Here is a 26,863-nt window from a genome sequence, read left to right on the forward strand (position 1 = left end):
TCTGAGAGTATGTCTGTGACAACTTCAAGGACCATTTTAATTATGTCAGAATTGCTTTTGACACACTCAAATATATATGTTCACCTGTTGTATCTTTTAAGCTTTTTAATGCAACTAGCTCTTCAGTTACTGCAAAATTTAAATTTACACCTCAGATATAAATTGGTAATTGAACTGTATGGCTTGTATCTTCACTCTCATCAATTGCTATTGAAAAATGTGTGAATTTAAACTTTTTCTACAAGTTGATTTTGAACATCAGCTCCCAAATCTTCAATTCTTCTCATTACTGTTGATGAAGATAAACTTACAGACACAAAATTCTTTACTTTCTCAGTGCATACTTCTGCAATTGCCAAACAAATTCTCCATCCGTAAAGGCCCTTCCTTTTTTGGCAATCATTTGGGAGGCTTGAAAACTAGCTCTAACTGTAGATAAATTTTGATGAGTAAAAGTTCTAATCTTCTGTTATTGACTTTGAAAAGTTTGAGTTAGTTCTTAGAGTTTTTTCTGCCTCAAAGCTCCTTGAAATTTATCGTAATTTGAGGCATGTTTTATGGTATGGTGATGTTTCTCATTATATTCCTCAAACACTGACAAGACTTCATTGCAAATAAGACGTGCAAGCATCACTGAGCAGTGCAAAAAAAGTAATTAATTGGCCACCACTCATTAAAAACGCAACACTCAGCATCAACTCTTCTTTTTTTGGACATCAATTTCAACATGATTTTTATGGGGTCACTTGAATAAAAAAAATTACTTGTGAATATATACATAAGTAATCTTGTTTAAATATAAGATCGACATCATACCTTTATTGTAGGAGATCTTGAATCGACACCCATATCAAACTAATCTGGTTAATGTAATATAAAATCTTTACGTATTAAAACACAAACATATCCCTATTAAAGGATTAGTGGACATAGTGTTATTGTTATGCGGTTCCCGTGGTTTCCCACAAATCTGCGTTAAGTACTCTGTTAACATAGCAAAGCCAGTCAGTGTGGGTTATGTGTGAGTAGTGTGTTGTTTGTGTTGTTTAACTAGCCTCTTCGTTACTGGGAGGCATGATCATCAGGAAGGAGCTCCCAGCATCCGTCCAGACCAGGGAGTAAAAGACATCTAGCCAGCTGTCCACACTCCTGCAGGAGCGAGAGTGGGGAGGGCCAAGGAAAGAGCACAGAAGAGACAGGAAAGTGGAAGACAGGCAAGATAGCAGGGGATGACAGAGCGTAGGCATCGTCCCAGGCGAAAAGGAGCAGGAAGAGTGCTAGGTGCAGCTGTGGGAGTCCTGGAGAAGGACTGTGGGTAGGAAGAAGAGAACAAGTAAAGTTCTAATTAAAGAGTCCAGGATCGTCACAATGGAGAATCACAGAGCGGCATCAGCAGGGCTGGCCTCAATTTTCAATTTCATGACTGGAAGTTCACGGTGCTGGGTATCAGTTGCTGTGTGGAGGGAGGTTATCCAGGAGTAGTGTTTGGGAGTTGCAGGTGATGCCAGCGACGACGAAAGACATTGTTTGCATAAGTGGTTAGTGCATGGAAAGCATCGTTAAATTCCAGTAACTTGGTTTCTGGCTGAAGTGATGTAGTGTGGAGGTCTAGGAGTAGTTGGATTCTTAGGTCTAAGTATATGTTGCATGAGTGCATCATGTGGTCCCAGTCTTCAGGTTCTCCGCAGGTACAGAGGGCATCCTCGACTAGGCCGAACTCTAGAAGGCGTCTCTTGAAGGACCCATGGCCAGTTAATAGGAAGGTTTGTTATTTTGTTTGTTATTTGGTTTTTAGGAGCATTAGCAACTAAGGCCATATTGCTGCGGGAATATGCAGTGGTCATTCCCTGACCTTTCCGCATCCTCCGCATTTGGTGGTGACGGGATCGAACCCCGGTCTAATCAAGAAGCGTGTGCTACGCACTGCCGCTCCTGCCCACCTGGCTACGGAGGCGCCTAATAGGAAGGAAGCATAGACGTTTGGGAAGAACCAAGTGGAACATTGTTTGTTGATGTAGGTTACCTTGGGGAGGAAAAGTTTAGTAATTGCACCAGTTGTGGAGTTATTCCAGTGGGTTTGTCATAGGTTTATCAATCCTAGCCACACACGTTTATGTTCCTGTTTGATGTCGATATCGGTACAGGTTTGAATAGCGAGGAATTCAGCTTCCTTATTCTTCTTGATGGCATGAGAAAGTCCGATAAAAGCGACGTGGAGGCAGCCTGTTAGTAGCTGTAGGGTGGCAGTTGATGTCATTCTACATGCACGGGTCATTTGTTAAAGCATAAGTCATTGAATTTTCTGAATTTTACGTTGAGCATGCACTAAAGTCATTCAGTGGTACCATACTGCAGCTTCATATGTGACAATAAATACTGCTGAATATAGAAGGCATTGAGTTGGTCCTTTAAGACCCCAGTCCTTGCGGGTAAAGTGTGCTAACATAGTGATGTAAATTTTTATCTTTTCTTTGATAGCTTGGATATGGGGGATGAAAGTTTTCCTGTCGTCCAAAATTACTCCTAGGTACTTCACTGATCGATAGTTTTTCAGTGGGCGGCTATTAAAACGTATGTTAGGAGGTCTGAGAAGTCCAGTTTGCCTTTTAATAGGAGGGCTTTGCTCTTCTCAGTGGAGACAGAGTTTATTTTCCATGGCCCATATGGACAGAGCAGAGAGAACAACTGTAGCCTGGGTTTCTATGGTGCTGTGGGAGGGGCCCTCGACGACGATGATGATAACAACCATGTTGTCAGCATAAGAAAGCTGAGAGTGTGTGGGTAGTCCCTCAGGAGCCAGTCATTGAGTATCATATTCCAGACAGCTGGCCCCAGGATGGAGCCCTGGGGACAGCCTTGGGTTTCCCCAGGGCTCCATCCTGGCTGATGGAGTGATATTTTGTTTTGATGCTGACCTTGCGGTTAGAGAAGTAGCTTTTGAGGCAGTGGTAGAAATTCTAGGTACAGTTAGACACTCTGGCCCTCTGAACAACGCCCGGCCACCACACTGTGTCAAAAGCTCCTTTGAAGTCAATGAAGATTGCCAGTACATGAGTTGCATCCGACTTTTCTGAAACTTTGAGGGTTTTAGATAGAGAATCAATTGTGGAGCACCCTTGTTTGAATCCAAATTGAAGCGAGGATGCCAAACTACTGGCTTCATATCGGGGTTGGAAGCGGGAGAGCAGCAGTCTCTCAAAAACCTTGCCGAGAATAGGAAGCAGCGCAGTCGGGCGATATGCCTTGGAGGTACTTGTGGGATCCTTAGGTAAGAGCCTCAGTTTAGCATGCTTCCGACATGATGGAAAGTTACCCTCATTCAGACAGGTGTTGAAGAGCTGAAGAAGTATCTTTGGAGCTATGGCCCAGAGACGTTGCATAGTCTCGCCTTCAATAAAATCCAGACTAACTAGGAGCTTTATCTTTTTTGATTTTTTTAATTGCTGCATCAACTTCCTCCTCTGTGAATGGTTCCTCCATAATGTCTGGCTGGAACATGTAATTTTGTACTGCTATCTTCCTGTGGATGTCAGTGTCAGAGTTGATGTTGTCCTGATATATTAGTTCATCCAGAATCTGGTTGATTGTATCTTCCCAGTGTGTAGTCTCAGATGAGTCATCAGAGTGGACAGAGTGTATGACATCCATGGATCCCAGCCTATTCCTCACGAGTTTGTGGACTAAACCCCATGGATTCTGGTTCTCCTCAGTCTCGACAAGGGAACGCCAGGAGCTCTGCTTGGCATGGTAAATTTTGTTAGTATATTTACGGCGGATTGTTTAATTATGTGATATTATATAAAACTAAATTTATCTTCAATTCACATAGTCTGCTTACTGCTATCAAGGAAAAGCCAAGCACAGCCAATGCACATCAACCTACCCCAAACTAAACCTATCAGCAATGATAGACCAGAAAGAGAAGACAATTGTCAAACTGTATTAAAACTATATTAAATTAAACCGCATTAAAATATTCTTAGGCTGAACTTCTTAGTACATGACCAGGTATTTCGGTTGTAAACCATGCTCACAAGAAGTAACGAGTTAAAACAATATCCACTCTCTTATACTTTAAAATAGGTGCATTGTGACAAGATTATTGCCGTTAACCAATGTGAATCGTGCTATTCACACATGCTCGTGAAGGTCCACGAGTCCAAAATAGTATATGGTCTCCCTATATTTATAGAACAACAGTTTAATTTCATTTCAAGTGTTTCAGCTATTAACAGTTTTATGTATTCTTTCTATGAATTTATTACTTTAGCTTTGTTAAACAGATAAACGTGGTTCCCCTGAATGGCATGAAAGGAAAGTTCAGATGCACCTGTCCTTTTTTGCCTTCACAGATGCCTTGTGTTGTTGTAAACGCATTGAAAGATAATTTTGGGTAGAACCGATGTAAAAGGAGTTGCACTCACAACAAAAATTCATCTTTAGCATCTTATTTATGTGAAATCATAAAACTGTTACTCTTACATTAAAATTTAGCATAAAAAATTCCAATTCTCTTTTTAATACATTAAAAGTAAAAAGTTAGATAATGATGATAGGTTATTTTCCCTCTATATTGCCTCACTGTATACTAATGTAGATGTTAAATATTCACTTGACACATAGATAATGATGATTTGATTAACAGTAATGCCATAATGTTAAATAAAACCAATTTACCTATAGCCAAAATATTTAATTTAATCAGATTCCTTACAGAGGCTAATTATATTGATTTTCAGTCGGATATTTACAGACAAATTTTTGGCCTTCCGATGGATAATTCCCAGGTTATTTTATGGTAGGTATTTAGATTATATGCTTGTTATTTCACATGAAAATAACGTAAATAATCTTATGAGTTCTTTTAATAATACGCTTTCTTAACTTTACATTAAGAAGGGTTAATGATAACATACATTTTAAAATATATGGGAAACCTACTAACACAGGAAAATTTTTACATTATTCGAGCTCTTTTACGTATAAAAGGAGTATCATTTTCAACCAATTTCACAATGCGTATAGATATAGTTCTACACAAGAAACCCTTAATGACAAACTCAGGGAACTTACAACAAGATTTTTAAATGGGGATTTTCACTAGGTATAATTAGAAACATTCAACGACAGGTGAACTAAAATCCAAATCGGTTCAGTGACTAAAAACACCACACATAAATGTTTTATTAAAGTTACTTATGTACAAGAATGGTATGAGCAGTTCATTAACATTTTTAAAAATACAGAATTCAAAATAGTTGCACAACTGATAAGTAAACTTCAGACAATATTAAGGGCAAGGAAACCAACCTCAGTCTCTAACATGGAGCAGACGAATATTGTCTATAACACTGCTTGTGGGGAGTGCAACTCCTTTTACATCGGTTCTACCCAAAATTATCTTTCGATGCATTTACAACAACACAAGGTATCTGTGAGGGCAAAAAGGACGGGTGCATCTGCACTTTCTTTTCATGCCATTCAGGAGAAACACATTTTTCTGTTTAACAAAGCTAAAGTAATAAATTCACAGAAAGAATACATAGAACTGTTAATAGCTGAAACACTTGAAATGAAATTAAACTGTTGTTCTATAAATGTACGGAGACTATATACTATTTCGACTTGTGGACCTCACACACATGTGTGAATCTATAACCTTGCTGTTTTTGTGCCACAAAAACCAAAATCAAGCATGTGTGAATAGCACGATTCACATTGGTTAACAGTAATAATCTTGTCACGATGCACCTATTTTAAAGTATAAGAGAGTGGATTTCTTTTAACTCCTTACTTCTTGTGAGTACAGTTTACACCGAAATACCTGGTCATGTATTAAGAAGTTCAGCCTAAGAATATTTTAATATGGTTTAATTTAATATAGTTTTAATACAGTTTGACAGTTGTCTTCTTTTTCTCAGCATGAATTGTTGAGGAGGCTTCCATCCTGCAGTGGTTGATAATGGCTGCACTTTACTTTGTTTGTTGTTTTGTTATTTTAGGAGCATTAGCAACTAAGGCCATATTGCTCCGGGATATGCGGTGGTCATTCCCTGACCTTTCCGCATCCTCTGTATTTGGTGGTGACGGGCTCGAACCCCGGTCTAATCAAGAAGCGTGTGCTACGCACTGCTGCTCCTTCCCACCTGGCTACAGAGGCGCCTGCACTTTACTTTACTTTACTTTTTAGTGGGGGTAAGTTGATGTGCATTGGCTGCACTTGGCTCTTCCTCATTAGCAGTTAACAGACTACGTGAATTGAAGACAAGTTTAATTTTATATAATATCACATAATTAAACAATCCTTTAATAGGGATATGTTTATGATTTAATACTTAAAGATTTTATATTACATTAACTGGATTAGTTTGATGTGAGTGTCGGGTCAAGATCTCCTACAATAAAGGTATGATATCGATCTCATATTTAAACAAGAGTACTTACAGTAGGAAACACTGGGCTTCATTGCTCTTACATTTTGAAATAAGTAAGAAAGCACTGACGTGTCTTAATTTTTTGAAATATTTTAACATAAAGGTTATTATTATATTCATATCACTCTTATATCACTTAAAATTAATAATATAGTTTATTAGGCTGTTTGCTCAATAAACTAAATTATTATAATATAAAACTATATTATTAATTATAATATAGTTTAATAAGGTGATGTTTCGGGTATCTTACCGAAAAAGGGCTACAAATTTGAATATTTTAGGATATTACAATGACCAATAATACAATTGCAGTTATCAATATTACAATTTGCAAATTATGATTCTAAAGTATTAAGTTTTGAATTGCTGTTACAGGAAAACAGGAAATCTAAGGTAATACAAAAAGATTAAATTAATACCTACTGATAGCCTCCTCTTGCTGATACTAGCAGAAATTTTATGTGCATACTGCCAACAGTTAATTTATAGCAGAGGGATTAACTCTGTTAGTGAATAGGATAATGTCATGTTTTTATCCTGGATCTGGGGTTCTTGTATAGTAGAAGCCAGGGGGTGACCTTTGCTTCCATACTCTGGACATCAGGGTTCATGTGCAGGCTGGTTCAGGATCTTACCAATACCAATTACCAGACCTTGCCGGTGCCAGGTTTTATCCTGGATCCGGGATTCTTGTGTAGTGGAAGCATCAGGGTTAGTGTGTAGGCTGGCAAGGGATTAGGAAATCCCTAATTACTGTCTCTAATGCCTATTGCTATTTAATGCCAGGGTCAAGATTAATGGATTATTTTAATGATGTTTCAAAGAATAGCTTTGAATGGAAGTAACAGAATTAATATCTAACAAGACAAAACGGAGACCCAGAGGCGTCAACACTATTAATCAACCAATGAATGCTAAAATAATCTGTAAAATGTGTTTTTCATAAATTTTATTGTGATCTAATATAAACATTAATTTTTATGATCTAATTGAAATATCTGCGGGACGTAGTTTGGGGACCCCTGTTCTAGACATACCAGAGGTCCCAATGTGTGCCAGTTGAACACTCCTGGACTATTATCGACTGTCCACCTGTGCAAAATGGGACACTAGGTGACATATACTGTGTGCTGGTGTGTTTTCCATGCTCCGGTATTTTTGCATTTTCTGGATAATTAAATCTTTAAGTTTCATTTTTTTTCGTTACCAGGCTATCATAAAGTGATATTCTACCTGCTTATGCTTGTTACTTCAATGGATTCATCGTCATAAGATAAGTATTTTGCATTTTCTTAAGATATGAACATCATGGCTGTCACAAGCATCTTAGTTTAGAGTTCAAGATGATTGCTGCCATTGGCCACAAATTAAACAAACTTACCGCTTTCTGGAAGTCCTGGACAATGCGCTGTGCTGTGGTAACTCATCTCCCTGGGCTATGTGGGAGTGTTGTTCCCTTCATCTTTATTGTCCCATGCGACTCTAAACTGGATAGTTATAGTTTTCTATAAACATCTGGTCACACAAACAACTAAATTGAACCTAATAAGGCTGCCAGTGTCAAATTCTTTTTAAGATTTTTACTAGAGAACTGATTCTAGAGAGATCAACATATTGTTGTTAAATTGAATTTTAGTTTTAAGGAATTTTCATTCCAAATTTAGAGTTTCATATTGTGCTTAATTTTGGAAAAAGTCAGAAGAAAGTTCATCTTCTTCAACGGAAATAATGCCAGATAATTTAACTGTTGCTCCAGAGGTCTTGGTGGGGGGTTTGCAGGGCTTACAGCAACCTTACATCCAATCTGTTAATACTGTTGGGGGGGGGGATTTCCTCTGTTACCCCAGGCTCATGATGGGCCAAATTTCAGGTGTAAATAATGTTAGTACTTCGGAGCAATTAGATGACATTGCTACACTTGATTTTATTTTTGGACTCAGGAACAACTTGCTTGATGTGCTAAAATTTGGTATAAAAGTTACACCTGTTATGTTTGTTGAAATGAATAAGGTATTTAACTCCATGGAAAGAATGCTCCCAGACCTCACAATGGAAAATACTATATTAAAAACAAAATTAGAGAGTCAAATGTGCCTTCTGGGTTTGTGGAAGCTAGTTATGCTACTGCTGCTGTTTCCAATGTGGGTGGACAGGTAATAGTTGATACCATTCCTAAGGGGTTTGAAACAAAGCACATTGTTATTGTTAGGGCTAATGAAAACTGTGATTTAAAATCTAGTGAAGAGATAAAACAGATGGTCTTGAAGAATTTTAAGAAGTTCAAAAAGGTTAAAATCAAATCAATTAGGAAAGTAAGGGAAAAAGGTATATTGATTGAGACGGCTTCAAAAGGAGACCTTGAAAAGTTTAAAGACTGTCAAAAATTTAAACAACATAAACTTAATGTAGATCTTCCACGTAAGCTAAATCCTGCACTAATCGCTTACGACGTCAACAAGGAAGTCACAGACCATGATTTCTTAGAAAATTTATTTGATAAAAACATTGCAGAACATAATATTAATAAGGAAGAATTTAAGAACATGGTTAAAATAAGATTTAAAATAAAATCAAAGAACAAAAATAACTCGCACTGGATATTTGAAGCTCCTCCTTTGATTGGAAAATCATTCTTAATAATGGTAGTAGAGTTTACATTGGATGGTCATCTCACGGTTTAAAAGACTTTCTGATTGCTTCCCTCTGTTATAAATGCCTAAATTATGGCCACTCTGCAAGGAATTGCTGACAAACTGAACATATATATGGACATTGTGGTGTTATTAGACATCAGATTAACGATTGCTTAAATAAGGCTTCCCCTGCTGTTTGCCTGAATTGCAAACTGAAAAAGAGAAGCATTGATCATTCTTACCGAGATATGAAATGTCCCGAATTTTTAAGGGCACAGGAAGCAACAAAACAAAGGACCGGTTATGAATAATAACAACATAACTGGAAATAATGTTAGAGCAAATGTTAAAGTTTTGCAGTTGAACTGTCAGTGCTGTATCTCAGTGATCTTTCAAAACTGATAGACAAACACAACATTTCAATGCTAAATTTACAAGAATCTTATTCATTCAAGGGGGCTGTTAAGGGTTTACCATCTAGATCCAAAATTGTTCAATCCAATACTATAATTACAGGGGTAGGGGAAATGCAAGGGCTAGGGTATGGGAGGCTTTGGCCATTCTGGATCCTATTACTGTTATCAAAATTGTTGGACTTTGTTCAGATCATTCAGCTTGTGCTTGCCTTGAGGGCTCCTTTGGGCAAATGTATTTTATTTCTATATACTCCCAATGCAGCCAGTATCAACAACCAATCGAGCCTTTTCTCAATTACCTTGAGGACAGGTGATTGTTTGCATGGACACTAATGCTTCTTCCACATTGTCAAATAGCCATGCGACTGACATTAAAGGGGATTTGCTAGAAGAATTTATTGAGACTAAAAACCTAACGTTATGGAACTCTGTAGGGCACCCTCTTACTTTTGTGACTGCTAACAGACAGTCATACATCGATCTTACAGTCTCAAATATCACCTTTGGCAGATATATTAATAATTGGAAGGTTCATACAGTATGGTCGTCTAGCGACCATAACATTATCACATTTGAAGTTGCCCATGATTCTGTTCATTCTTATAGAACATCGTTTGATTTCCCAAGGTACAAAACCCAGGGAGCAAATTGGGAAGTTTTTGATGGAAAATTGAGAGAGGCTACAACACCAGAGATTTTAGATAGATTGACAGAATTATCAGGCCCAGATGGAAAAAGTGCAACACCTTATTAAAACTGTATGCGATGCTTCTTTCAAGAAGAAGAAAATGAAGAAAAACTATGTGCCATGGTGTTCCCAAAGCATAACGATGAGAAAGGATTTTAAGACTGCTAGGAGAAACTTCCAGACGGCTAAGCTTGCCAATAGACCAAGGGATGAAGTTGACCATCTGGTAGAACTGTAAAAATCTGCCGGGTGCCTTTATTTCAACACAATTTATAAGGAAAAAAGACTGGCTTGGTAGCATATGGTTAAGCAGACATTAAACAAAGGACCTTGGGGCTTGGCATACAAACTTGTGGCCAAAAATATTCACCCTAGTGAGATATATTCTTCAATTTTGACAGTTGGTAGTCATGAAACTTTCCTGGGCAGATTCAATTAATTCAGTATTGGGTGGCATCATCCACCAAGATAATACTGTACCAGAAAGTACAGAGCAAACAGATTTAAGAATGGCACATTTGTCATATTCTGGTCTTACACATGAAGACATTTACACATGAAGAAGAAATAGCTCTGGCAATTGACTCAATGAAGGATGGAAAATATCCTGGATTATATCTGCTTGGTCATTGTATTAAAAAGAATCTGGCTGGTGTCCCCACAGCTTATTTCAAATGTACTGAATTCATGTCTTAGGGATGGTTCTTTCTCTAGTCTTTGGAAACGAGCCAATTTCAAAATTTTACTAAAACATCCATTGAAGTGAACTAATGAATGAAACAGCCAACTAATGAACCAATGCCATACCGTCGTCTTGCTTAGAACAAGCAAAAGGCCAATTGCCCTTTTGCCTGTTCTAGGACTGCTAGGAGAAACTTCCTGGCCTTCAAAAAAAAGCCAATTACCTTTTGTCTAGAACAGGCAAAAGGCCTTCCTTTGCCTGTTCTAGGCAAGGTGTTAGAGAAATTGATAGCTGGCAGGTTCTTAGTAGATTGTCATGGGAAAAAACCTACAGTTGGAAGCTCAATATGGCTTCTATAAGGGAAAATGCACCGTGTATGCCATCAGACATGTTATGAATTCTGCGCTAACTACCAACTCAAAATATGTCCTTGGCCTCTTTGTGGATTTCAAAGGGGACCTTTGACACCTTATTGTGGCAGAGTGTAGTGGCAAGGTTCTGGAAGGCCAGGGTTTCTGCCCCTTTATATAGGCTTATTTCTGATTACCTCAATGATAGAAATATAACAGTTTCTTCAGGCTTTTGCTTGGTCTCTAGGCCAGTTACCAGGGGCTGTCCTCACGGATCCATACTTGGTCCAATTTGTTGGAACACGGTCCTTGATGGGTGGCTTGCTGTTAGACATGAGAAAGTCCTAAAAAATTGCTTATGCAGATGACCTAGTGGTATTAGATTATTCAGAGAATCCAGGTTAGAGTTAGAGGAGAGAGCTAATGAAATTTTAAGTAACCTAAACTGTTGGTCTCTGACCCACAAATTAGAAATTTTTACATCAGACTAAGCAAATGTTAATGAAAGGGTATTTATACCTGAATAGATTGAATGATAATGCAATCCAAATTGTAAGAATGTATAAATATTTAGGAATCATGATGGATGACTGTCTTAATTTTATAGCACATGCTAAATATGTGGTTCAGAAAATCAACACTCTTACAGCAAAATTAATCAGGATTTCTAAAAATGTCTGGAGCATTAGGCCAACAACAATTAAATTATATTATAAGTGTATCTTTATCCTGATAGTGTGTTATGCAGCAGGAGCATGGGGTTTTAGTGTTACAAACTGCCTAGTTAAAAAATGTTATACAGGCTCAAAATTTTTCCTTTTAGCCATATCTAGAAATTGTAGAACAGTCTCTACTCTAGCACTGCAAGTGTTAAATGGAAAATTATCTATTAATTACAAAGTAATGTTTCATTACCTTCAGTATTCCAGAAGGATAGCTTTGCCAGCATGAATTGGAAACTTCGCATCGGATTTGAATTTGTCGTTAAAGGAGGATAATGCAAGAATTAGAACTGAACTAATCAACGACTGGTCACAGGCAGAACTAGGTAGAACAACTTACAAATTCATTCCAAATGTCTTGGAAATTGCTAAACAACAGATAACATGCCTGAATCCTGGATTAAATGCGTCATTTCTATTATCTGTACATGGTAGCCTTAACTGTGAGTTATATATTCTTGGACTGTCTGCTACCCCCATTGTGTAAATGTGGGGCCCAGGAGACAGCTGAACATTTTATCTTTGATTGTTATTTGTATCTAGACCTTAGGCTTAACCTCCAATTACTTACAAATGTATATAATGAGGATGAAATGCCTCAATTTTTAATCTCTAGGGAAAATTTTAATGCTTTTTCTGATTTTGCAGATAAATTATTCAGATGAAGGAAACATCTTTATAATAATGTATTAGAGCAGTGGGTTTTCTGAAAAGAAAATTCAAAGCTTAATGTGTGAAACAATTCAACTTTATTCTTATTTTTATACAGATACATAATAATAACTTTATTTATCATCAATTTGCTAAACATAGAACGAATAATTTGAAATATGTATACAAATACACTAATCGTATTGAAAATAAGTAATGTTCTATGACAAAGTTAGTTGTGATTCTATCAGTATATTTTTCAAGAAAATAAACACACATTACTTGATAGCTTCTGAATGTTTCGCAGACCCCCCTCAGAACTGGTCTATGGACCCCCCCGGGAGGGGGGGGTTCGCAGATCCCAGTTTGGGAAACGCTGTATTATAGGAAAATGGTTGAATCTGTCTGAGATTTGATGTTAATAGTTCGTTTAAAGGTGTATTAATTAAATGCAGAATACTAACTTTGGTTCTGTTTTGAGGTTAACAATGATTCGTTTACCTCTTTTGAAAGGAGTTTCCCTTTACCAGGCAATGTTGAGGACCCAGTATGTTAAGAATTATTAGATTGATGTGGCTACTATAAGTTTTTATAAAGAAATAAAAATAAAAGTTCTGTAGCTAGTCAATATCTTACTAAGATATACACTGACACTGTTTGGTGTTGATGGACATTGAATGTAAATGAACTGAATGTGTCTGGTTTTCTGCCCTTCATTGGGTGTCAATTTGATACATGCAAGTTACGATGTACCACCATAAACTTTAATTGGACATTGCTCAGGATATGTTCTTAAAGGATCTCAAGGTGAAGGTAAACTGCAGTCTATAAACTGGCTTTGAATTTATTGAACTATTCATATACTGAATAATGAGACATACTGGTTTGTATTATGGTTTATTATTGGGTTGTTCATTGGATGCAAATCAACTGCTGTTCTTGTACGTGGGTGCTTGGGCCACACTCAGGTTACAGGGAAGGAAATTCTTACTGGCTGACATAGTTCTGTGTGTTCTACTTGATTGTTTAGTTCTCATAGCTGTTATCCCATAGCTGAAGACATTTTGGTGTGGCTGACCTTTGTGAATATAATCTGTATATTATGAAAATGAGGCTGAAATCAGTTGTCTGTTTGATGAGAAGAATTTAATGGTTAGATTGTTGATGTTTTGTTATTTGAACAGCTATAGATTGGTAGCAAAAAACTTGTTAAGCATTTTCTTTTCAAAACCTGGTTTTATTATGTTTTATTATCAAATTTACCTAAGAATCATAAGATTAGATTTTAAAAACGTAAATAGAATATAGTCCACTTTTTTCTATAAATTTCTGTAAATTTTTCTCTTCTACTTCAGGGGTAGTCTATTTCTTCTTCCCCTTATCTTCTATCCATCTTTCCCTTCTCTTCCAGTCCCCACTTTTCATTTTTATTTCCACATCCTTTTCCCCAAATACCTTGGGGCTGCAAGGCTTGCCTGATAGCCCCAGTAAGAGTTTCAGCTAAAGGGTAGTTCCTGGTGTGCCTCCTCATGGCCAAGGTTGGGCATCAGGGGGCCAGGTGTCCTCTGCCCCCTTGCTGCAAAGTCGCCAGGTGCCAACACTCAACATAACAACACACATACTTTCACCGTACATACATTACACTTGTCGGCTTAGGCTTTTGTCTTTTCACATGCTACAGCAGCATATAGGGGAGACTCTGGAGACTGCAATAAAAACAAACACACCTTGATCTTGTCCACCTGTGCAAACAGTTCCTTGTTGACATGACGGGTGCATAGTCTTGTGCGGTTTTAGCCAGATATGCATCCTCCCATCCGCTTGAAATAACTGGAAACTGGACTCATTGGACCAGGAGACCCATCTCCAATCATCCAAGGTCCAGTGCCAATGTTCTTTCACCCAGTTGAGGCTTCGAATCCTGCATCGTGGTGTTAACAATGGGACTCGTGAGCGAGCGGCTTCCATAACCTATTGTGGCTAATGATCGCCTGATGGTCTTGGTGGAGACATTTCTGGCACCTCCCTCATTAAAGTCACCTCCCTCGTTGAAGTCAGCTGTGATTTGTGCCACTGTCACTCACTGGTTGGCTGAAACAACTTTAGACAAGACATCAACAGCCACCTTTCTCCACACACAGCGCTATCCACAATAAAATGTTATTCCGGAAATGGCATATTCCCGATACACCCTTGATACTATCAAATGGAGATAATGCAATTTCTGTACCACCTTCTTGATAGTGACCCATGTGTCGGGCACCCACTATCATCCCTCTTTCAAAGTCAGTTAACATGATGTTTATCCATACTGAAATAAAATTACCATCTATGTGAATGCAGTGATGCAGTGTATCTATATACCTGCCAAGCAAAAGGGATGACAACGTCACGTTGCCCAAGAATCAAGTATCTCATGAATTCTGTCCTTTCAGTGTTCACATTAAATATCTAAATAATTATGCACTATAATACACCTTTTTTTATTTGTAAAATTAGTTTCTATCACTGTATTTTGTTTATTTCATCTTTCTTGTTAGTCTAGCATGGGAAGTGCTCTTCCTAATATTTGTTGTACAGTACAGTTAGTGCATCATTATTACATTCAGGAAATTGGAGAAAAGAAAATTATTTAAAATAAATACAATCCATACACAAATTTAAATAAATACACCAACCGTTTTGATTAAAATAGTTTAATACTGTAAAAATATAAAATATAGATATAATAAAATGTACCAAGCGATACAGTGGATACTTTAAAATAATATTTACAAAACTGATTTACTATAAAATAAAATAAAATTTATTACGAAAATGTTAAAATACAATAAAATATGAAAATTAAAAGCGATAAAACAATGATTGTAGCTTTTGGCCCAGAACCAGAATCTAATTATGAAACAACACCATCCGTTCCAGTCACCACAGTTTATATTCCCTACTATCCAGGCTTATCAGATCATATTGCAAGGATGCTTCACGACTTTCAGGCATGCTGTGTGCAACTTCCGAGCCGGAGGTTGCACATGGTAGTGTCACAGGTCAAAGACCCCATTGCTAGGGACTCCAGTAGTGGGGTTATATATGAGATCAGATGCCCGGATTATGGGGAGTGTTATGTGGGGAAGACAGGACGGCGACTAAAAGACCGTCTGGGGGAACACATGAGAGCCATACAGACCACAGAGTTCAATAAGTCCGCGATTGCTGAGCATTATTGGGAAAAACAGCACCAAGTCTCCCCCGAGAATGCTGTCATCCTTGACTGGGTGCACAGGTTCTGGGACCATAAGTGGTTGGAGAGTTTGTGGATTGGCTCATCCGAAAACAGTAGCATGAATAGGGATAGGGGTGTTTGGCTCCATCCCATCTTGGAAGCTGTAGTCCTTGCAAGAGATGAGTGCTTCACGTTTCCACATTCTCGAGCCACTTCCGGTTCTGGCACATGTGAAAGTAATACTGAACATGCGCCTGGTCAGCCACAGGTGCCGTGAACCTGATACTAAAGGATGTGTTGCCCAAGTAGCATTGTTGTTGAGAAAGGAGGCGGATGCCCCCGAAAGCTACAATCATTGTTTTATCGCTTTTAATTTTCGTATTTTATTGTATTTTAACATTTTCGTAATAAATTTTATTTTATTTTATAGTAAATCAGTTTTGTAAATATTATTTTACAGTATCCACTGTATTGCTTGGTACATTTTATTATATTTATATTTTATATTTTTACAGTATTAAACTATTTTAATCAAAACGGTTGGTGTATTTATTTAAATTTGTGATATGAACTATTCTCCCAATCTCAGAGGTCTTTTTGAGGAAATAAATACAAACTCTAAAATGATGCTTTGATATAATTGAAATGAATACAAATTTGCTTTGATATATACAGTGCAACAACTGGAAAAAGAGACTGATGCTAGAAAAAAAATAACAATCCCATGTATGGGTAAACTAACCTTGGTTTATTCAAAGTAACTACGCACTGCATGCAACAATCACAAAGTGATGGGAATGACTGGTAGAAGGCCCTGACCAGTATACTGTTCAATGTTCTCGGCACAGCCTTTGAATGGTGTTGATGTCATGAAAATAACAGCCTTGACCTTTGGAAACAAAAAAGAAGTCTGGTGAAAGTGGTGGGTATGAGAGTACTGAGACTTATTTGCTAGCCAAAAACTCTCGAACAATGAGAGCCTTATGGCTTAATGCATTGCCGTGCAAGAAGAAACAGCTGCTGTCTTCTTCTCCATACTGAGGCTTCACATGACTGATTCTCTGTAATAAATGTTTCAAAACATCCAGATAGTAGGCAGCAGTAACATTTTGTCTATTGGGCATGAACTCTTTGTGCAAAGTTACCTTTCTATCGTAGAAAGTGGTGAGCACAATTTAAAATTTTTACCTTTCTCTACGAACTTTTTTGGCTTTGGGAGAGTTTGCTGACTTCCACTCTACACTTTGTCACATTGAGACTGGTAATGAGACAGAAGTGATAAATGATGGGAAGACTGCCGCAGCACCTACTTGGGTCTCAGTTTTTGATCAATCTGTATACACATCACATGCCTTGGAGTTAGAAACAGAGTAAATTGCATGTAACTGTGCAATATTGGAAAGAGATAAGGTGTTCTTTCCCCACTGTTGAAAATAGTCATCATAAATTGCAGTATATAGCATATTTGTCCAAGGTAGATCTGATGGTGTCATGTCCTGAAATATATTACCAATTTCTGTATTCCATGATTCAGCTAGATCTTTAAGTCTGAGGAGTGCAGGTCAGTTTTCATTTGGTTTGCTATTGTAAAATGACTCTCATTTGGTATTGTATAGGCATCTCCAATTAGGGTGATAAGGAAAACTGCAGATTTTTGCAGCATGCAGGAGGAGAAGCAATGTTTTCCTGCAGAGATGTAAAGGAGGTTCGTGGGCTTCGATGTAAAGACTCTGAACTGGGGAGGTTCTAAAGGCCCCTGGAGAAATTCTCAGAGCACTATGCTGGATGGTGTTTAACCACTCTAAAGTACTTTTCCTCACAGAATCATACACTGGAGAGCCATAGTCCAAGCGGGGCCTGATGAGAGCCCTAGTCCAAGCGGGGCCTGATGAGAGCCCTAGTCCAAGCAGGGCCTAATGAGAGCCCTATAAAGATCGATCAAGGTATATCAATTGGTGCCCCATGACATGGATGACACACACCGGAGAATATTAAATTTCTTCAAACAGATGGTTCGAAGATAGGACACATGTGCTTGAAAGTTCAGTTTTCTATCTAGTATCAGGCCAAGAAAACGGACACGGTGAGAAGGAGAATTGAAACATTATTGATCTTTAGCTTAAAATGAGGCCTCCAGACCTGTATACAGCACTCAAGGTGTGGCCTAACTATTGCCTTATACAAGGGGACAATACCCCCTTATCCCTGCTACTATCCATATGCAGGTCCTTTTCATTCCCCACCACCCAGTTGATACGTTACTCCTATCCATATGTAGTACTTTACATTTGTCAATGTTAAACTTCAGTTGCCACCGCTCAGCTCATCTCCTCAACTTTTCCAGATCCTGTTGCAGTAGCATATTATCATTACTGTCATTAACAACCCTGCCAGCCTTCATATCGTCTGCAAACTTAGACATTAACCCTGATATTCCTTCATCAATATCCCCCGGGGCTCACATCTGGTGAGTATGGGCTTAGCACACACCCAGGGTCCTGAGCTGGATATCATCATTCTTCTCTTTCTTGGTGAATCCCTTTTACTTCTGACTCTTGTTCTCTCTCTCTCTCTCTCTCTCTCTCTCTCTCTCTCTCACACACACACACACACACACACACACACACACACACACACACACACACACACACACACACACACAGGGTAACTTAGAATTTTTTTTTTTTTTTAGCTGGTGCAGCAAAAGCCTCAGGCTTCCTTGCACCATACAGCTAATAATAATAATAATAATAATAAATACCAAAAACAACAATGGTCCCAACAACGAACCCTGGGAGACTCCACTGATAACATTATTTCATGAAGAGCAGTTACCATTGATAACCACTCGCTGTCCTCTCCCACTCAACCATCCTTTTATCCATTGTAGCAACTTGCCATTAATGCCATACTGCTCCAATTTGTACAGTAATCTTCCATGTGCCACAATATCAAATGATAAGGGTTTGCTTACTTTCTTTGCTGCCGACTAAAATCCAAGTATATGATATCAAAATTATTCTTTACACCCAATTCCTTTGTGACCACATCATAGTATCCAATAAAATTTGTCAGACAAGCTTCCCCTTAACAAACCCATGCTGTGTCTGAATTATAACTGCAGTCTTGTCTAGATGATCCTGCATTGCTTCCTTAACCAGTGGCTCCATTATTTTCCCTGGAACAGAAGTTAGACTAACAGGTCTGTAATTACCTGTGTCACCCTTTGATACTCCTTTGTGAATTTGGGACACATTTGTGCATCTCCAGTCCATGGAGACCTCCCCCGAGTCAAAGGAAGCTTTCTGAATTATGGATAAGGGTTTGCTTACTTCCTTTGATGCATTCTTTAATATAACTGGATAAATCCCAACCACCCCAGGTACTTTCCTTATGTTTTACTTCAACAATTTCTCCACCACTTTGCTCTCAGTTATTACAAAATCACTTGGCTCCCTGTTAGTTTGATAAACTGGCATTCCACTTCTTGAATAACTCCTCATGTGTGAATGTAGATGTAAAATACTCATTCAGTTTATCAGCTACCTGAGCATGATCATCAATAGTCAAACCATCTATGTTAAGTGGACCAATCCGATTCATCCCTTTCCTTCTAGAGTTTACATAAGTAAAGAACTCTTTTCTGTTTTTATTTGCATCCTTTGCCTTTGATCTGCCTTTGCCTGCCTAACCTCCTTTGTGATTTGATTACAGACTAGTGTATATCTGTCATAGGCTCCTGTGTCACCTGATAATTTATATGCATCCCATGCAATTTTTCTTCTCTGCCATGAGCTGCATTAATTCATCTGATATCCATTTAGGCCTAAACCTTGAACAGTATTTCTTAGTTGGTATGAAAAGCCTAGTATCATCCATCCAAGATTCTCCCATTTAAAATTCACCTTTGGTAACATCATCAGTTGACCCTACTGTATAGATTTTAAAAACTCTCTGAGACCACTGTAGTCACCTTTATGAAAGTAAATAGCCTTGCTCTTATCCCTGATGGTAGTTACATCTTTAAGTAAATCCCACATCAGTACACTGTGATCACTGCCACCTAGTGGTTCCTTTATCTTCAGATTCTTAACACATGAAGAATCATTGCTGATAATCAAGAGTATTACTTCCTCTGGTTGCCTCTCAGACATGGTGCTGAAGAAAACAGTCATCCAATAAATCCACAAAAGTCTTGCTAGTGTGCGAGTGACCACCCAACAAGTTTCAGTCTTTATCTGGAAAGTTAAAATCCCTCCATTATAAGACGTGATTTACTGGCCCACTCTATTTCTCTGCACAATTGCTCATTATACTCACTACATTCATTAGGCCTATAACAGACACTTACTCTCATATTCCCTTTCCCAGTGCTTATGTCACACCACACTGACTCAACTTTGCATTGTCCACCAATGTCAGTTGGAGCACTTCCTTAGATTTTGTGTCTCTTAACAAATGGCATGAACCCCCTCCCTTCCTGTCCTGTCTATCCTTGTACACATTGTACTCCCTATATTCCAATTCTGCACTGCTTATATCCATGTAGCACCATGTCTCTGATATCCCAACAATATCTGCTTTTGATGTCTAGACCAGCACTTCAAATTCATCAAATTTATATCCATTAACACCAATGCTTTATTGGATAATATGACTTGCCTCCGTTTCTTCTGCCTCAATGTAGCTGTATTTTTTAGTTAGTGTCTGAGGGCTTCCATTTTACCCCAGATACATCTTGAGAGTATGGGCTTGGCACACCCAGGGTCCTGAGCTGGATATCATCATTCTTTTCTTTTTTGCGATTCCCTCCTACTTCTCTCTCTCAGGATACTCAATTTTTTTTTGAAGGTGTAAGCCTCAGGCTTCCTTGCACCATATAGCTAATAATAATAATAATAATGATCTCTTTCTTCTGTATTGCATTCTTCCTTGAAGAGTTCCTTGCATGGTGTGGATACCATTTCATTGGTAAGGTATTGAGCAAAAGAGTTTCCATTTAGAGATCCACTATGTATGTAAAAAAGAACAAATGCTTTCCTACTATTTAATCTCATTAGGTGAAGAACCAATTAATTAATAAATTAAGCTGTTGTATGTTTAAATAAATTAAACCATAAGAAAAACAAAAGAAGTCAGTTAATGTATGCAATGCATTACGTTTCTGGCATGTTAAATTTTTTAAATTAAATTAAATTGATATTTTCATTTTAGTTTTATTGTGATTAATAGAAATGTAAAGTAAATATAGTTATCTTCTTATCAATTAATTACTAAGATAACTTTATAGAATAATTAATAATACTATATAGGCTTACAGTCTCTAAACTTAAGTCATTTAATTAATTACAACTGTATAATATTTATTACTCTCCTCCCATATTACTTTTTTTTAAAGTCTTCTTTTCTCTCTGTATGTATGTGTATATCTTTGCATCATGTTCATGAGTCTTGCACAGGGCCATAATAAACACTGTACAAGCAGTGCGACAGCACAGGGTGCCATTCTGATCATAAGTAAGTTACAGAAAAAAAAAATGTGTAAAAATTAATATTAGGCTGGATGGCCTGGCGGACTTGCAAATCTTTGATTTGTTTGGCAGTGAATGAAGCTTGCTAGACACGTGCCAAAAATAAATAGGCATTTCTGCATTCCTTATATCTGTGTGACACCACATCTCTGATATCCCTACAATATCTGCCTTTGATGTTTTGACCAACACCGTAAATTCATCAAATTTATTTACCAAACTCCTAGCATTAGTGTACACACAAGTATACATGCACCTGTTCCTATTCTTAGCTACCTCAACCCAGCCCATGTATTTACTTGTTCCGCAATGACTCCCAACACTCTCTGAAATCTCCTGCACCTTGTTTTCCAGGCTGCTGCTCATCCCAATAGAAGCAGTGCAAAAATCGCTTTCATCTCTGCCAGTGGATACTGTTAACCCATGTCTGTGAATCCCCCCCCCAACCTAGCAGTTTTCCGACCCACCTAACATTGCCTCGATAGCATCAGCAAATATTCATGCACCCCTTCTATTTAAGTGTATCCCATTCCTGTGGAAACAATCTCTTCTGTTAACAAGCACAGACTGCCCTGAAAAAAATTTTACCCCATGAGCCCTGCACAGTCTCTCCCGGGCAGAATTGATCGACAAGGCTCTCATCATATATTCCTTCCTGTCGTGTCTGGGCAGGATGGCAGACACTTTCAAATTTAACCCTAACTCATGACTTTTTTCAGCATTGACCTGTTCTTGCTTAGTAAGTCTGCAGATTTCTTACACTTAATGTTATTAGTGCCAACATGTACAACAATATCTTGTGCTCTTAAAAGATATCTGCTCTACATCATCAACTTTTGCCCCTTCCAGATTTTCCTCTTGTTTTCACAAAATCATATAGCTCCCTAGTAGAGTCCAATAAACTTCTGGCATCTTCTGCCTTAAATAGTTCCCTATTTGTTAGTGTAGATGCAGAATACATATTCAGTTTGTCAGCAACATGAGCAGGATCATCAACAGTTAAACCATTGATATTAAGTGGGCCAATATGATTCATCCCCTTCCTTCTACTGCTTATGTAAGTAAAGATGTCTTTACTGTTTTTCTTTGAATCATTTGTCAACGACTTCTCATAATCTGCCTTAATTTGTCTAACCTCATTTATGACCCGATTGCAGACTAGTATATATATGCATACACCATAGGCTTTTGCATCACCTGATAATTAATATGCAACCCATGTATTTTTCTTCTCAGCCACATGTCTGAATAGTTCATCTGATATCCATTTAGGTCGCAGCCTTGAACAGTATTTCTTAGTTGCTATGAAAAGCCGTGGCTTCTACAATTACTTCTCTGAATGCTTTCTATTTAAAATTTGGTGTTGGTAACATCATCAGTTGATCCAAATGTGTAGAAGTTAAAAATTCAGTGACCACTGTAGTCTCCTTTAAGAAAGCAAAAGCCCTTTTGCTTACCCTTGAGAGTTACTTTTTTTAAGTAAATCCCACATCTGTGCACTGTGATCACTGCCATCCAGTGTGTCTTAGTGCCTGAAGAATCACTGCTGGTATTCAGATGAAGGGTATTGCTTTCTCTTGTTGCCTGTCTAATGTGCTACTGTAGAAAACAGTCATCATTTAGGTGCCTCCGTAGCGAGGTAGGCAGGAGCGGCAGTGCATAGCACACGCTTCTTGATTAGACCGGGGTTTGAGCCCGTGACCACCAAATACGGAGGATGCAGAAAGGTCAGGGAATGACCACCGCATATCCCTGGACCAATATGGTCTTAGTTGCTAATGCTCCTAAAAACCAAATATCATCATAATCATCATCAAAACAGTCATCCAATAAATAAATAAATAAAAAGTCTGGACATTGTGTGTGTGACCAACTGACAAGTTCTGTTCAATATATGGAAAGTTAGTCTCCCATTATAAGGCATCCTGTTTTGATTTACTGGTACACTCTTTCTCTGTATAGTTGTTCATCACAGTGATTAGGCCAGTAACACACTCCTGCTCTCATTTTTGTTTTCCCAGTGCTTATGTCATACCAAACTGACTCAGTATTGTATTGGCTACCCATGTCAACTGGATGCACTGTCTTAATGTGTTTCTTATCTAAGAGCAGCTGTTCCCCCTATTGTTCGTTGTGTCCTTTCTGTACACATTGTACTCCCCATATTCAAATTCTGCATCCCTTATGTCTGAGTGATACTGTGTTTCCAATACCCCTAACAATGTCCATATTTGATGACTTAACCAGTACTTCGAATTCGTGAAATTTATTTACTATGCTCCTAGCATTACTGTACATGTAAGTGTATTTAAAATAACTAAATGCACGTGGCATAATACATTAAGAGTTTAATATCTATATAATATCGGTGTGTAGATACACCATAGACAACTCTTAAGAAACTACAAAGTAATTGTTGTAGGCATCATTTGCTCTTTCTCATATTGTGCTCTGCCTTCACGACGTTTGTTACTTATTCTCAGTGAGTACCATGGTACTCACTGAGAATAAGTAACAATAGTCTTCTCTATTAGTGAAGCGTTACTTATTCGAGGTAGTGCAATATCAAGGCAACTCGTCGTGAAGGCAGAGCACAATATGAGAAAGAGCAAATGATGCCTACAACAACTACTTTGTAGTTTCTTAAGAGTTGTCTATGGTGTATCTACACACCGATATTATATGAAAGTGTATACATTCACCTCGTTCTTACTCTTTGTTACCCTAATAGCCCATGTACCTGCTTGTTCCACAAATATTCCCCAGTAGGTCTTGAAATCCCCATACTTTGCTTTCCACGCTGCTGCATGTTCCACTAGCAGTGCAAGGATTACTTACACCTCTCCCTGTGGCTGTTGTAAATCTAATAATCTGTGTATGCCTTCAGTTTGTTGAAGATTGTAGCACCATTCTCCAACAAAATTTCATAGTTGGAGAATGGTATTACATTAGTGCAATAAAAAATAAAAAAAATAGAAAAAGCACCAAAGTTTTCGCTTCTTAAACATTAAAAAATATGCACTTTCATGCTATTGTCTCATAAATGTATAACAAGTTAATACCTTGGATTTGTCAAAGCTGCAGATTTGATTCCCATTAATTTAGTTCAAAGTACAAAATCACCAATAACCAAGCTATAAAAATTGTAACTTTTAACCAAACAAGTGAAACTATTCATCATTCCTCATACAGTCTGTTTCATTGCTTTTTGGCACTTCATCAGTTCCTCACTTTATCAGTGAGAAACTAGGCATTGACAGATAAACCAATGTTAAGTAATCTACCCTTGTTTTATCAAACTGGGTGCAACCAGTTTAGATACTGATAACTGAATTTACATTACATACACAGTTACCTGAGTTTGAAATGGTTGAGCTCTAATAAATGAGTGGGTTTCAGTCTATGGCTTTGCCCAGTACTAGGTATGAACTCATAAGTTTACAGGCGCCTCCGTAGCCAGGTGGGAAGGAGCAGCAGTGCGTAGCACACGCTTCTTGATTAGACCAGTGTTCAAGCCCGTCACACCAAATACGGAGGATGCGGAAAGGTCAGGAATGACCAACGCATATTCACGGAGCAATATGGCCTTAGTTGCTAATGCTCCTTAAAAACCAAATAATAATAACAATAAGTTTACAAGACAATTAAACTTATGAAGGTGCATATTTTTGAATGTTTAAACCTGTTTCTGGGTGACACCACATTTCCATTAGTTGTCCCGAACAAGATTTCAAATTCACTCATTTTCCAGTTGCAGTTAACAGTAAATGTTCTTGTTTAGTTTACTTTTCTGACATGCCCCTTGAAGCTATTTAAGCTTGTTTGCTTAGCATTAGCTTCCTGTTTGTTTGAAACATTGCTACCATTAGCTTATCTTGCCATTATCGGCTTTTTTTTGTGGCCACAAACAAGAACTCATGAGATATATGCAAATGCTACTTTAAAGCATCCCAAGATCTTCAAAAGGGAGAACTATAACAGTTAAATAGGGGGATAAAAGCAGTGTCCTCATAACTATAAGTTCCGTGAATCCTTTAGGCCTCTACAATGTTATTGGAAAAGATTCTTACAACATTTTTGTTTAAATGTATTCCATCTCTGAAAAATAGATACCATCTTTCTACTAAGGCACGCTATGAATGATAAAAATTATAGACAACTTATATGATTCTGTTTATATCTTGTGCCTACTATTCTCATACCAATGCTTTATAAGTATGTTATATTAACATTTTCCAGCCATTTAAAGAATCTGAGACTTTATTCTCCTGTTACTAAGAATGATCTGCTCAGTGCATTCACTGTTTTGGTTAGTGGGGCTGATTGAGGGGTGTCCATTCCTTGATTCATCTGCAAGGTTTGTCTCTTTTGGACTAATTGCACTACAATAGTCTTGTTTCTTAGACACGACTGTCAAATCATGTAAGGGTTGCAGTATCTGAGTTTCTCAAGTTTAATCCCCTTTTAAATGTATAAATCTGTTAATACACACTTTGCTCATTCACATTTCAAATAGGAAAACCATTTTGGTTTAGTCGTCTAATGTCGAAAATTGTGCATGACATTCTGTAGAAAGACATGTTGGCTTTTATTCATATGATATTTCAGTATTGGTTACCTTCACCTGTTGCTTTATTACAACATATATTAACTTATGGAGTCACTGGTTAAAGAAGAGTTGCAGGATCATCTAGACAAAACTGCATTAACAGTTCAGACATGGCATGGATTTGTTAAGGAGAATTCTTGTCTGACCAATTTGATTGGGTACTAAGAGGTGGTCACAAAGGAACTGGATACAAAATATTTGAAATCCAAAAATATTTGTTTCAGGAAAGCTTTTGATACTGTTGCACTTGGAAGACAGCTGTACAAATTCGAGTGGTATGGCATTAAGGGCAAATTGCTACAATGGATAAAGCATGGTTCAGTGGGAGACTGCAGAGAGTGGTACTAAATAATCACTGCTCCATGTGGACTAATGTTATTAGTGAAGTCCCCCAGGGTTCGGTGCTGGGCCCATTGATGTTTTGTGTATTTATCAATGATATCGATGAAGGTATATCAGACTTAATGTCCAAGTTTGCAGATGATACAAAAGTTGGCAGGGATGTTAAGGCAACACGATATCGAAAAGTTAGGCAGGTGGGCTGAGAAGTGGCAACCGAAATTTAACATTGACAAATGCAAAGCACTGCATATGAGTAGCAGTAACCCAAGAGAAACGTACCAACTGTGTTGTACTACACCGAGGGAAGTGGAGAACGAAAAAGACCTGGGGGTAATTGTGCAGTCAGATATGAAGTTCTCTGAGCAGTGCAGATGGACTGCCAGAGCAGGTCATGTAGTTTTGTCAATTATATATAAGAATTTTGCTAGTAGAGATAAGGTGGTGATTATCCCATTGTATAAGGCTATGGTCAGGCTACACCTTGAGTAGTGTTTACAGGTCTGGAGGCCTCATTTTAGGAAGGCTGTAGGGTTGCTCAAATGAGTAAAGACAGGCAATAAGATTGGAACAAAGGAAGAACAA

At 37.9% G+C, this 26,863-nt stretch overlaps 1 protein-coding gene across 1 annotated transcript in view; it reads left to right on the forward strand.

The window, feature by feature from the left end:
* LOC150085540 (NAD(P)H oxidoreductase RTN4IP1, mitochondrial-like) overlaps nt 1-26,863 on the forward strand; it is a 181,424-nt gene that overhangs the window by 131,199 nt on the left and 23,362 nt on the right. The gene's annotated exons all lie outside the window — the stretch shown is intronic.

This window comes from Mastigoproctus giganteus, chromosome 5, assembly GCF_048544385.1.
Source record: "Mastigoproctus giganteus isolate SK-2022 chromosome 5, ASM4854438v1, whole genome shotgun sequence".
NCBI classification, from domain to species: domain Eukaryota; kingdom Metazoa; phylum Arthropoda; class Arachnida; order Uropygi; family Thelyphonidae; genus Mastigoproctus; species Mastigoproctus giganteus.